At 39.9% G+C, this 12,212-nt stretch overlaps 1 protein-coding gene and 1 non-coding gene across 3 annotated transcripts in view; one reads left to right on the top strand and one right to left on the bottom strand.

Annotated features, from left to right (window-relative positions):
• SIMC1 (SUMO interacting motifs containing 1) overlaps window positions 1–12,212 on the top strand; it is a 78,332-nt gene that overhangs the window by 20,995 nt on the left and 45,125 nt on the right. The window lies entirely within an intron of this gene.
• Window positions 11,415–11,475, bottom strand: LOC123623680. Its single transcript, XR_006729970.1, has one exon. It is a non-coding gene; the product is annotated as a U7 small nuclear RNA (small nuclear RNA).

The raw sequence follows: 12,212 nt of genomic DNA, 5'->3' as shown, positions 1-12,212 counted from the left end.
TCCATAAACAGACATACAAGTCAAATAGATGGTGATTGACGTAAGAACTATAAGACTGATATGCCTACTTAGAATCAGCTTCATGGATCCAAAGGCCCAATTTGGCTCCCTAAATCTATAAATTAAACTTATTGCCCCTTGCCCACCCCTCCCCCCACCTAACTTCCCTTACAAACTTCAAGGGCAGAACCTGCATGTTAACTTTATCCAAGGAAAAAGCAGACAGTGCATTTAGGGTAGGGTGCCTGAAACAGAGAAAGGGGGCTGAGCCATTCCTGATTTAATCCTTGATTCTAGTTTTACCAAATAATTAAGCCATTCCTTTTTCCTTGTGAAAAAGAGTAAGTGATAGGTAGAAAGAAACCTGAAGTGTCTCTATTATTTTCAGTCTTATTGAAGTTTCACATGTGAGGTGTGAAAAATTAGCTTTCCCTCTCAAAATTATTTCATTCCATTCTGCTGATATTTCTTGAACACTTTGCCATATGTCTGCTCCCATGTCAGCCACTGGCATTATAGTAGGCCCTAGTGGGAAGGATAAGTAGCTAATATTGGGATATTGTAAAGAAGCCTGGACCAGGAACTGTTGCTTTCAGCAGTATGGCCAACTTTCAAGGGCTCTCCACTAAAAACAAAACAAAACAACAACAGCAAAAAAAAAAACCTAACTGGATCCTGACTGAAACTAATTTCTCCTGCTCCCTGGGCTGGCAGGAATTAAGAGAAATCTTCAAGGAGAAAAATTAAACCAAAAACTGTGAGCTGAAACTGGAGTGGTGAGCAGCAAATCCCGTTATTAACACCATAAGAGTAGATAAGCCTTGGGGCAGCAGCTTGCTAATAGAGGTTAATCTGAGACTTCCAATTTAAACAAGTCTAGAACCCAGAAGAAAAATGTTCTACTTTCTGACTTTGAGTTTTTTTAGCTATAAAATAATAATAATATTCACCTCACAGGGTTGTGAGGTATCTAGGTCTGAAAATATGGTTAATTAGAAGGCCTGATGGACTTAGTGCCTAGGTTTACCCTGTAGATGTCAATTGTTAGGGAGCCTTAGTAATCTCTGTTTCTCCTCCTTCTAGCAATACAACTATTAAAATTAGAAAGATAATTTGTTATCTGTGAAAGCATAATTAGAACAATATGTAATGGAAATGTAAATTAATTAGGAGTTGGAGGACTATGAGAGGAGAATGACAAGACAGGAGATAAATTGATAATTATTATTAGATTAAATTTATTATCATTTGTTGAGTCCAAGTATCATATAGGTACCAAGGTTACAGGATACAAAAAGAGGTTATTATCAAATGGGTGAGAAGATAATCAAGTTCTCTGCAAAATGCTCTGTGACATGTGCTAAAATAGTATTATTATATACACTGTGCTGTGGAATCATCAAAAAGGGGAACAACTAACTCCAAGGTTTGGAGAGCAGTGCAGTTGAATTCTACTTCAATCTATGAAACTCCCTTACCATACCTGTTAAAATACTCCCTGAAGGCCCAGTGAAAAATCAGGCAGATAGAAAAGAGGAATCTGCTTTTGAAAGATAGCTGTGTAGGACAATATCCATGAGTTCAATGCTTTTTTAACTGAATGCATTCTGCAGTCCTTTGTAACTTGGGTGGCAGAAAGTTGAAATTTTGTAGGCTTGAAATGTCAGGGGACAGAGGTCAAGGCTGGCATAGCAGCAAGAAATTAGAGAAGAATCCCTAGAAACAAGAAAAACCACAGGAAGGGTGAACTCCAAAATTTGAATGTAATTTCTGCCCAGATCCTTGACTAACAGCCATTCAGGCATAGCTGAGAACCCACTCCCACAAGAGGCCAGGTTAAAACAGCAGCTGGAAACCATAAGAACAAAGATACAGGGGACAGGGGGCCGGGAGGAAAAAACAAAGAACAAAAATACCAGCACCTATATTGTGCAAGGAAGACAAAGTTTGCAGTCTGAGTCCAGGCAAATTAAGTATCTACCAGAACAACAACAACCCCACAACAATTCATAGAGGAACACAATCAAACCCAGTGTGTAGGCATGCAAAGAAGCAGGGAAGTGTGACCCATACTTGGGGAGGATGGGGAGAGAGAAAGGGAAGTCAGCAGAAACTGACTCTGAATGAGCCTGTGTTGGATTTAACTAAAAACTTCAAAGCAACTATTATAAATATGTTCAATGAGTTGAAATATTTAATATGACAAGTGAATACATAGTAATAGAATATCTCAGCAGAGAAATGGAAACTAAAAAAATGGAAAGTCAAGAGTTATACAGTAAATGAATTTTTAAAAAAACTAAATGGAGGGAAGAAAAATGGCCTCCCAGCTCACTTCTCCCAGGGAAGGAGGTGAAGAGCCTGGATGGCTGCCTACACGCAGATCATTCGCTCTGAAAGCAGTGTTGTGAATTTGCAGAGAAGCAGCATGGGACACTCAGTGCAGGAAAAGAGATGATGGGGGGTTACATTCACAAAGATTGGAGAGCGTAAGGAGATCAATAGAGAACAGAGTGCAGGAGGGCTACAGTGCAATCTGACCTGCAGGAGGACGCCCACCACTCCCACAAACCGCCTGCCTGCTCAGACAAGGACAGGCCTGGAGTCAGTGCAAAGCTGTTACGCTACACTACAGGCTCTGTGGAGAGGAGAGCCAGCCTGAACTCTAGGGTGCACTGAGCCAGAACTGCATTGGGATCTGGAGGGACTAGACTGAGTTGCGGCTTCCCATGGCTGAAGGCTAGAATTTGGAGATGGGCACCTCGCCCCTGGAAATCAGTGAGACCAGGGCATGGTAATTGACCAGAGAGGAGTGGAAACCAACGTGAAAGGCCACCGGCAGCTGCTCCCATAGGCTCTGAGCAGCACAGGGAGAGCCACATTTTCAGCTAACCTGCATCTGCGGGACCCTGGTGCCTAAGAAGCAGATTGCAATCTATTCATCCAGGCTGTCTGCCCGGTTGCCTCCTGCTGCCACCATCTTCAGGCCACTCTGCTTAGAGGTCCTGTTTGGAAACTCGATTTCAGGCTCCACCCTACTCCTGGCCCAAGGGCTCTCATGCTGAGGTGTGGCGGGCTCCACCCAGAGTGTGCGGGCTCTGGGCAGGCGAGGAGAACCAAGTTATCTGTGCAGGTGACCTGCGTCTGCGGGACCATGGTGCCTAAGAAGCAGATTGCAGCCTATCCACCCAAGCCCCTCTTCCGGGTCCTAGCTGCCTCCTGCCTCCCAGGCCCTGAACCAGCTCCCAGGTTGGGTTGGCCTGCCATCTGCACACTCCCAAGCAACTGGAGAGTCCTTCTACCCACATGAACCCAGAGACTGCTGCCACCAGTGAGCAAGAAACTTCTTGTAGACAGAACACCACCAGGCTCCCAGCACCCCTGCGGCACATCCCATCCCACAGACTTGAGTCAAATAGCAGGTGCCATATTGCTTCTCTACCTACCAGGAACCTTTGTCCTCCCTAGGGGATTTCAAACCCCCAGGCTCCATCCTGCTCACTCCCACCCTGACATTTCTCAACTCTGACCCAAACTGCAAAAGCCACAGGGGTCCAGTGGGTCCAGGAGTGTTCTGTATGACTCCAGAGCCTGGTCATTCTGGGCGGACTGCCTCCCAGAGAGAGGATTGGAGACAACCAGAGGGTGGACTTCCCTCTACCCAGACTCCTTTTGCTCCTTTCTCCTTCCCCTCCCACAGCTGCAGAGAGGGACAAATGAACTGATACAGGGAGTAGGGCTCAGAACTTCCCTTTTGGAGTCCTGCAGCGGACTGAGGGGTATTTGGACTATAAGCTCCCTCCTTGCCAGCCCCTCTGTGTGGCTGCTTGCCTGGCAGCCCCATTAGAACAAGACAGGCCCTGAGGCGGGACATTGAACCCCTGTGGGCACCCCATAGGTTATAGGGGACCAGCATTCTTCTCCCTGGAATGGTCAGGGATTGATCTCTGGGGCCCTGGGGACAGGCCCACAGACCAGATCCTGTACACCCAGGTCTCAATCACATTGCTTAGGGACACAGAGGGGATATTTGTGAATTAGTCTAGTGAGGTACAGGTGCCTGTAGGGGCAAAACGGGGGACAGAGCAATGTGGGTCCTAGCTGCAGTGAGCTAGTGGGGCACCCCTCCTCCCTTGGGAGGGCTGTGCCCCCAGCTCAGGCCAGGGCCCTGACCAGGGAACCTCCCTTCCTGCAGCACAGTCTTTGCGGAGCTCAGCTGACTTGAGGTCCTAGCTATAGGCAGAGGCCCAGGAGAAACTGAGAAAAAGGAGAGGGTTGAAAAGGAGTGAGGCCTGCTCTAGACTACAGGATTACAGGTCTCAGACAGCCCCACCTCCACATGCAGACTCTCTGGTTAAGTGGGGCCACTTCAGCTGCTTCTGGGCAGCTTAGCCCAGATGGAAGTAATGGTTTTTTAATCTCTGCATATCTCTTACCAGCATTTGTGGAGCTGGAGGGCAGCCTTACTCAACCTAACCCCACTCAACCTCATTCCCCCACCCCCGTCTGCTCTGGCAGTGAATAAAGGACTCACCTGGAAGTTCCAGGGCCCCACCTACCGCCTGGGGCATTACAGGGATTCTTCTGGGGAACTAGAGGTGGTCCCGGGGTCCAAATATCAGCTCAGCTCATTCCCTCCAGCAAACACCACCTACTGACAGGGAGGTCAATTTGTACATCTGCTACAGCATTCGCTGACTCAGTCATAGAGAATGTGGTTGATTCACACCCACAAGCACCACCTACTGACTCAGATTAAACTGCATGTCAGTATCTAAACAAAAGACAATCCAAAAATAAAAAGCAATGAAAACCCAAAAGTAAAAAGCAACATATGTTCCAGATGAGAAGAAGCCAGCAAAAGAACTCTGGAAGTATGAAGAATCAGAGTGAAAAGCCACCCCCAAAAGGGAACACCAGCTCCCTAGCAATGGATATTAACCAAAAGCAGAATACTGAAATGACAGATGAAGAATTTTGCACATGGATTGTAAGGAAGGTTAATGAAATATGAGATAAAATAGAAACCCAACTGGAAAAAAAATACAAAAACAATGAAGGAAATGAAAGAAAAATTCACTAAAGAAATTGAATTACTAAAGAAAAATCAAACAGAACTTCTGGAAATGAAAAAATTCATTCAAGGAATTACAAAACACAGTGGAAAGCCTTAAGAACAGGTTAGATCAGGCAGAAGAAAGAATCTCAGAGCTTGAGGACAACTCCTTTCAATTAAACAAGCCAGTCACAGAGATAGAGCACAGAAATAAGAGGAATGAGCAAAGCTTACAAGAAGTGTCCGATTGTGTAAAGAGGCCTAACATAAGAATCATAGGCATCCCTGAAGGTGAAGAAGGAAATACACAAGGGTTAGATAAACTATTTGAGGGAATAATTGAGGAAAATTTCCCTTGCCTTGCTAGAAATCCAGATATCCAGGTGCAAGAAGCTTATAGGACCTCTGGGAGATTGATCACAAAGAAGAAGACACCATGACACATAGTCATCAGACGGGCCAAAATAAATACAAAAGAAGCACTCCTACAAGCTGTAGAGCAAAAGCAGCAGATGACTTACAAAGGAAACTCCATCAGACTCACTGCAGACTTCTCAACTGATATTCTACAAGCCAGAAAGGATTGGGGCCCCATCCTCAGTCTCCTCAAACAGAAAAATGCCCAGTCTAGAATTCTATATCCTGCAAAACTGAGTTTCATATATGAGAGGGAAATAAAGTCTTTCTTAGACAAACAAACACTGAAGGAATTCATCAAGGCAAGACCTGCTCTGGATGAAGGCTTCAGTACTGCATTATTCACAGACCAGCACAATAAACACTTACCAAGATAAAATTATCCAAAAGTTAAAGGTTGAAGGGTAGATACCACAATGGCTCAAGAGAGAAAACAAAGCAACAAAGTTCAACTCGACAGGATGTACAGAAATCCACCCCACTTATCAATTCTTTCAATAAATGTGAATGGCTTGAACTGCCCACTGAAGAGACATAAGCTGGCCGAATGGATAAATATACACAGGCCAGGTATCTGCTGTCTTTAGGAAACACATCTAACCCATAAGGGCTCACCTGGACTCAAGGTGAAGGGATGGAAAACAATATTCCATGCAAATGGAAACCAAAAGAAAGCTAGCATAGCAGTTCTCATATCAGATAACTTAGACTTCAAATCAACAAAAGTAATGAAAGACAAAGATGGTCATTATATAATAATAAAGAGAACAATTCAACAAGAAGACATAACAATCATAAATATTTATTCATCTAACACAGGAGCACCCAGATTCATAAAGCAAGTCCTACTTGATCTAAATGAAAAGATAGACAGCACCATAATAGCTGGAGACTTAAACACCCCACTGACAGAACGATACAGATCCTCCAAACAGAAAATAAACAAAGAAACAAGGGACTTAAATAGAACTGTAGAACAAATGGCCCTAACAGACATTTACAGAACATTCTACCCCAAAAACCACCAAATATACATTCTTCTCATCAACTCACAGGACATTCTCTAAGATTGATCACATCCTAGGCCATAAAACATGTCTCAACAAATATAGAAATTATACCATGCATCTTCTCAGACCACAGTGGTATAAAATTAGAAATCAACTCAAACAAAAATGCTCATCTCTACACAAAGTCATAGAAACTAAAGAACCTACTGCTGAATGATTGGCAGGTCAAGGAGGAAATTAAGATGGAAATCAAAAGATTCTTTGAACTAAATGATAATGGGGACACAAGTTATCAAAATCTGTGGAATACAGCTAAAGCAGTCCTCAGAGGAATATTCATAGTCATAAATACCTACATCCAAAAGACAGAGAGATCACAAATTAACAATCTAATGAATTGTTTCAAGATCTGGAAAAGGATGAGCAAACCAATCCAAACCCAGCAGAAAAAAAGAAATAACCAAGATCAGAGTAGAACTAAATGAAATTGATAAAAGAACTATATGGAAGACCTAGAAAAACAAAGAAAAGACCCCATCCATATAGACAAAGCAACCCTAAGCAAAAAGAACAAATCGGGAGGCATCAATTTACCAGCCTTGAAGCCATACTACAAGCCTATAGAAACCAAAACAGCATGGAACTGGCCCAAGAATAGAGACATAGACCAATGTAACAGGACTGAAAACCAGGACATAAAACCATTTTCATATAGCCATCTTATTTTTGACAAAGCAGACAAGAATGTACACTGGGGAAAAGAATCTCTATTCAATAAATGGTGCTGGGCAAAATTGGATAGCCATGTGTAGAAAACTGAAACAAGATCAGCACCTCTCAAAAATCAACCATGATGGATAAGCAACTTAAACCCAAAGTATGAAACCATAAGAATTCTAGAAGAAAATGTTGGAAAAACTCTTATAGACATCAGCCTAGGCAAAGAATTTATGAAGAAGACCCCAAAAGCAATCACAGCAACAACAAAAATAAATAAATGGGACCTGATCAAATTAAAAAGCTTCTGCACAACCAGAGAAACTATCACGAGAGCAAATAGACAACCTACAGAATGGGAGAAAATATTCGCATGCTACACATCCAATAAAGGGCTAATACCTAGAATCTATATAGAGCTCTGGAAAATCAGTAAGAAAAAATCAAACAACCCCATTGAAAAGTGGGCAACGGACATGAACAGAAACTTTTCAAAAGAAGATAGACTAATAGCCAAGAAACATATGAAAAATGCTGAACATCTCTAATCATTAGGGAAATGCAAATCAAAACAACACTTAGATATCATGTAACTCCAGTGACAATGGCTTTTATCAAAAAGTCCCAAAACAACAAATGTTGGTGCGGATGAGGAGAGATAGGAACACTCTTACACTGCTGGTGGGACTGCAAACTAGTACAACCTCTATGGAAAGTAATATGGAGATACCTCAAAGAACTAAAAGTACCATTTAATCCAGCAATCCCACTACTGGGTATTTACCCAAAGGGAAAAAGTCATTCTATATAAAAGACATCTGCACTCAAATGTTTACAGCAGCACAATTCACAATTGAAAAGATGTGGAAACAACTCAAGTGCCCATCAGTCCATGAGTAGATTAATAAAATGTGGTATATGTATACCATGGAGTACTACTCAGCCACAAAAAATCAGTGGTGAACTGACAGCTCTTATATTATCCTGGATGGTGCTCTGGAGACCATTCTTCTAAGTGAAGTACCACAAGAATGGAAAAACAAGCACCACATGTACTTACTATCAAATTGGTACTAGTTGATCAACACTTATGTGCACATTTGCAAGTAGCATTCATCAGGTGTTTGGCAGGAGGCGGAGAGGTGGGGATGGGTAAATTCACACCTAATGGGTGCTGTACACACTCTCTGTGGATGTACATGCTTATAGCTATGACTTACTGCAAAGGCAATATATGTAACCTTATCTTTTGTACCCCCATATTTTGAAATTTAAAAAAGACACTAAAAAAATTAAGTAAAAGGCAAAAGTTCTAAAAAAGAAAAAACTAAATGGGCTCAACAGAAGATTGGGAAAGAAAGCAGATTGGCAAAGGAAACAGTGAAGTTCAAGATAGATCAATAGAAATCACTCAATTTCAGGAGAGGAGGGAAAATATGGAATAAAATTGAATAGAACCTCAGAGATGCACTGCAATATCAAGCGATTCATAATGTGTGTAATTAGAGTCTTAGAAGGAGGGGCAGCAGTAGGTTATAGAAAATTTTTGAAGAAATAATGGCTGGAATTTTTGCAAACTTGTTGGAAAAAAACTAAGAGATCCAGGAAGTACAACATACTCAAAGCAAGATAAACATAGAAAACCACTTCTTGACTGTCTAAAGAAAAATAATATGTTACATATAGGGGGCAACAATGCAATTAACAGCTAACTTCTTATCAGAAACAATGGAGGCCAAAAGATGTTGGACTGATATTCAAGTGATGGAAGAAAGAAACCTTTCAGCTAAGAATTATATATTAGGGCAAAAATATCCTTCAAAAATACGGGCAAAATAAAGACATTTTCCGGTAAATAAAGATTGAGAGAATTTTTCTCTAGTAGACCTATACTACAAGAAATTTAGGCTGAAGGGAAATGATACCAAATGAATATTTGGATCTATACAAAGGAATGAAGAGCAGCACCGGAACTGTAAATATGTGTGTAGAAAGAAAATAAGTTTTTTGCTATTTCTTAATTTCTTTAAAAGACAAGTAACTGTTGAAAATAAATATTGTAATACTATATTAAGGAATTCAAAATGTTTACCAGTATAATACATATGACAACAAAAATACAGTATGAGGCGCAGGGCAAATGGAATATTTTGTAAGGTTCCTATATTTTTACTTTAAGTAATTTAATATTTTTTCTAAGTATACTGTAATAAGTTGAATTTATATAAAGTAATCCCAAGAACAACCACTAAAAATATAATAAAAAGGTATAGCTAGAAAACCAATAGAGGATTTAAAATAGAATGCCAAAAAATATGTGATTAGCATAAATGGAGGTAGGAAGAACAGAGGAACACCAAACAGGACAAATAGGAAACAAATGGTATAATTGTATATTTAAAAGCAAACATGTTAATTAAGTGTAAATGGACCAAAAATTGTAATCAAAAGGCAAATATTGTCAGACCAGACCCCCCTCCCAAACAAAAAACCAGGAACTAACTATGTGCTATCTTTGAGATGCACTTTAAATGGAAAGATACAAATACAAAGATTAAAGTGATAGAAAGAAATACACCATGCAAATAGTATGTGTAAGAAATGTGGGGTGGCTCTATTAATACCAGAAAACATAGACATCAATACAAGAAGGATTGATAGAGACTAAGAAGGATCCTTCATAATGATAAAAGGGCTAATACATTAGCAAGATATAACAATTATAAGTGTATATGCACCTAATAAACAGTTTCAAAATACCTGAAGTAAAAACTCAAGGAGAAAATAGTGAAAGCCATAATCATAGTTGGACGCTTTAATACAGCTCTCTCAGTAATTGGTAGCACAATTAGATCCCCCCAAAAAACTAAAGAAACCAAAGATCCTGAAAAATACAACCACCATGACCTAATTGTTATTTACAGAACTCTAACCAATGACCATAGAATGCCCTTTTTTCCCCCAAGTACACCAGGAAGATTCACCAAGGTACAGGTCTTATGTTAGGACATAAAACAAATTTTGGTGTATTTCAAAAGATTAATATCTTATAGAGTATGTTTTCTGAACAGAATGAAAGTAAATTTAAACTCCGTGATAATAAAATGACTACATATTAAAAATTGTGGAATGAAGACAAAGTAGTACTTACAGTGAAATGTTTAGCTTTAAAAGCTAATGTTAGGGCCAGGCATGGTGGCTCACACCTATAATCCTAGCACTTTGGGTGGCTGAGGCAGGAGGATTCCTTGAGGCCAGGAGTTCAAGACCAGCCTAAGAAGAGTGAGACCCTATCTCTACAAAAAATAGAAAATAACTAGACATGGTCTTACACACCTGTAGTCCCAGCTACTTTGGAGGCTGAGGCAAGAATATCACATGAACCCAGGAGTTGGAGGTTGCAGTGACTCTGTGTCAAAAAAAAAAAGGTAATGTTAGAAAAGAAAAAGGTCTAAAATCTTTAAAAATCAGTGATCTAAGCTTCCACATTAGGAAGCTAGGAAAAGAAGGGCAATTTAAATCCAAAGTAAACAGAAGGAAGAAAATAGTAAAGATAACAGAAATAAATGAAATACAAAACAGACAAAAGATCTAGTTCTCTGAAACGGTCAATAAAATTGATTAGCTACACTGATTAGGGACAAAAAATACAGAGGATATAAGTTACCGATATTGGGAATAAAAACAGGAATTGGGCATAAAGAATTATACGCAGAGTATAGAATTTAAAAGATGATAAGGAACTGTTATGTACAATTTTATGCCAATAAATTTGGTAATTTAAATGAACAAATTCCTGGAAAAACAAAAGTCACAAAACTAACACAAGAAGGAATAGAAAAATTGTAATAGCCATATATCTACTAAAGAAATTGAATTTGTAAATTTAATTTGTAACTTTTCTACAAAGCTAATTTCAGGTGCAAATAGCTTCAGTGGTGAATTCTATCAAACATTCAAGAAAGTAACATGCCAACACAACCTAAATAGAAAAGGTGGGAATAGTTCTTGAGTCATTTTATAGGCCAGTTTTACTCTTATAGCAGCACCAGAAAAAAGAAATTACAAGAATAGAAAACTAGAAACTAATATCCCTCATGAATTCTTGACAAAATACTGATTCATTAAAGCCCAACAATGTAGAAAAAGAATAATACGTCATAACCAAGTTAAAGTATTCCCAGGATTGCAAGGTGAATTTTTTTTCGAGAGGCATAGTCTTCCCGTGAGGACCGGAAAACCTACTAGACAAATTCTAAAAGAGCTGTAACACTTGCAAGGTGAATTTAACATTAGAATATCAATTAGATGGGATACAGTGGCTCACGCCTATAATCCCAGCACTTTGGGAGGCCAAGGTGGTAGGATCACTTGAGGTCAGGAGTTTGAAACCAGCCTGGGCAACGTAGTGAGACTCCTCTCTACAAGAAATTAAAAGTAAAAAAAAAAAAAATTAGCCAGGCACACTGGCACACAGCCGTAGTTAGTCGCAGCTACTCAGGAGGCTAAGGGAGGATTGCTTGAGCCCAGAAGGTCAAGGTTGCAGTGAGCTGTGGTCATAGCACTGCACTCCAGCCTGGGCAACTGAGTAAGACCCTCTCCCTAGGGGAAAAAAGAGAGAGAAAGAAAATCAATTAGTATAAATTCTGGCATGAATAGGACAAAGGAAGAAAATTATGGTCATCTCAACAGATGCAGAAAAAGCATTTGACAAAATTTAACAACTATTCCCAATTAAAACTCAAAGTAAACTAGAAAAAGAAGGGAACTTCCTCAAACTGATAAAGGACATTTATGAAAACCCCACAGCTAACATTATACTTAATGATGAAAGTCTGAAATTCTTTCTTCTAAGTTGAAGAACAAAGCAAGAACATCTGCTCTCAGCACTTCTATTCAGAATTATACTGGGTGCCTTAGCAATTGCAATAAGGCAAAAAAAAAAAAAAAAGAAAGAAAGAAAGAAAAAGGAAAGGCATACACATTGGAAAGGAAGAAGTAAGACTTTATTT

This window comes from Lemur catta, chromosome 18 (assembly GCF_020740605.2).
Source record: "Lemur catta isolate mLemCat1 chromosome 18, mLemCat1.pri, whole genome shotgun sequence".
NCBI classification, from domain to species: Eukaryota; Metazoa; Chordata; class Mammalia; order Primates; family Lemuridae; genus Lemur; species Lemur catta.
This window is presented reverse-complemented; position numbering and strand designations above follow the sequence as displayed.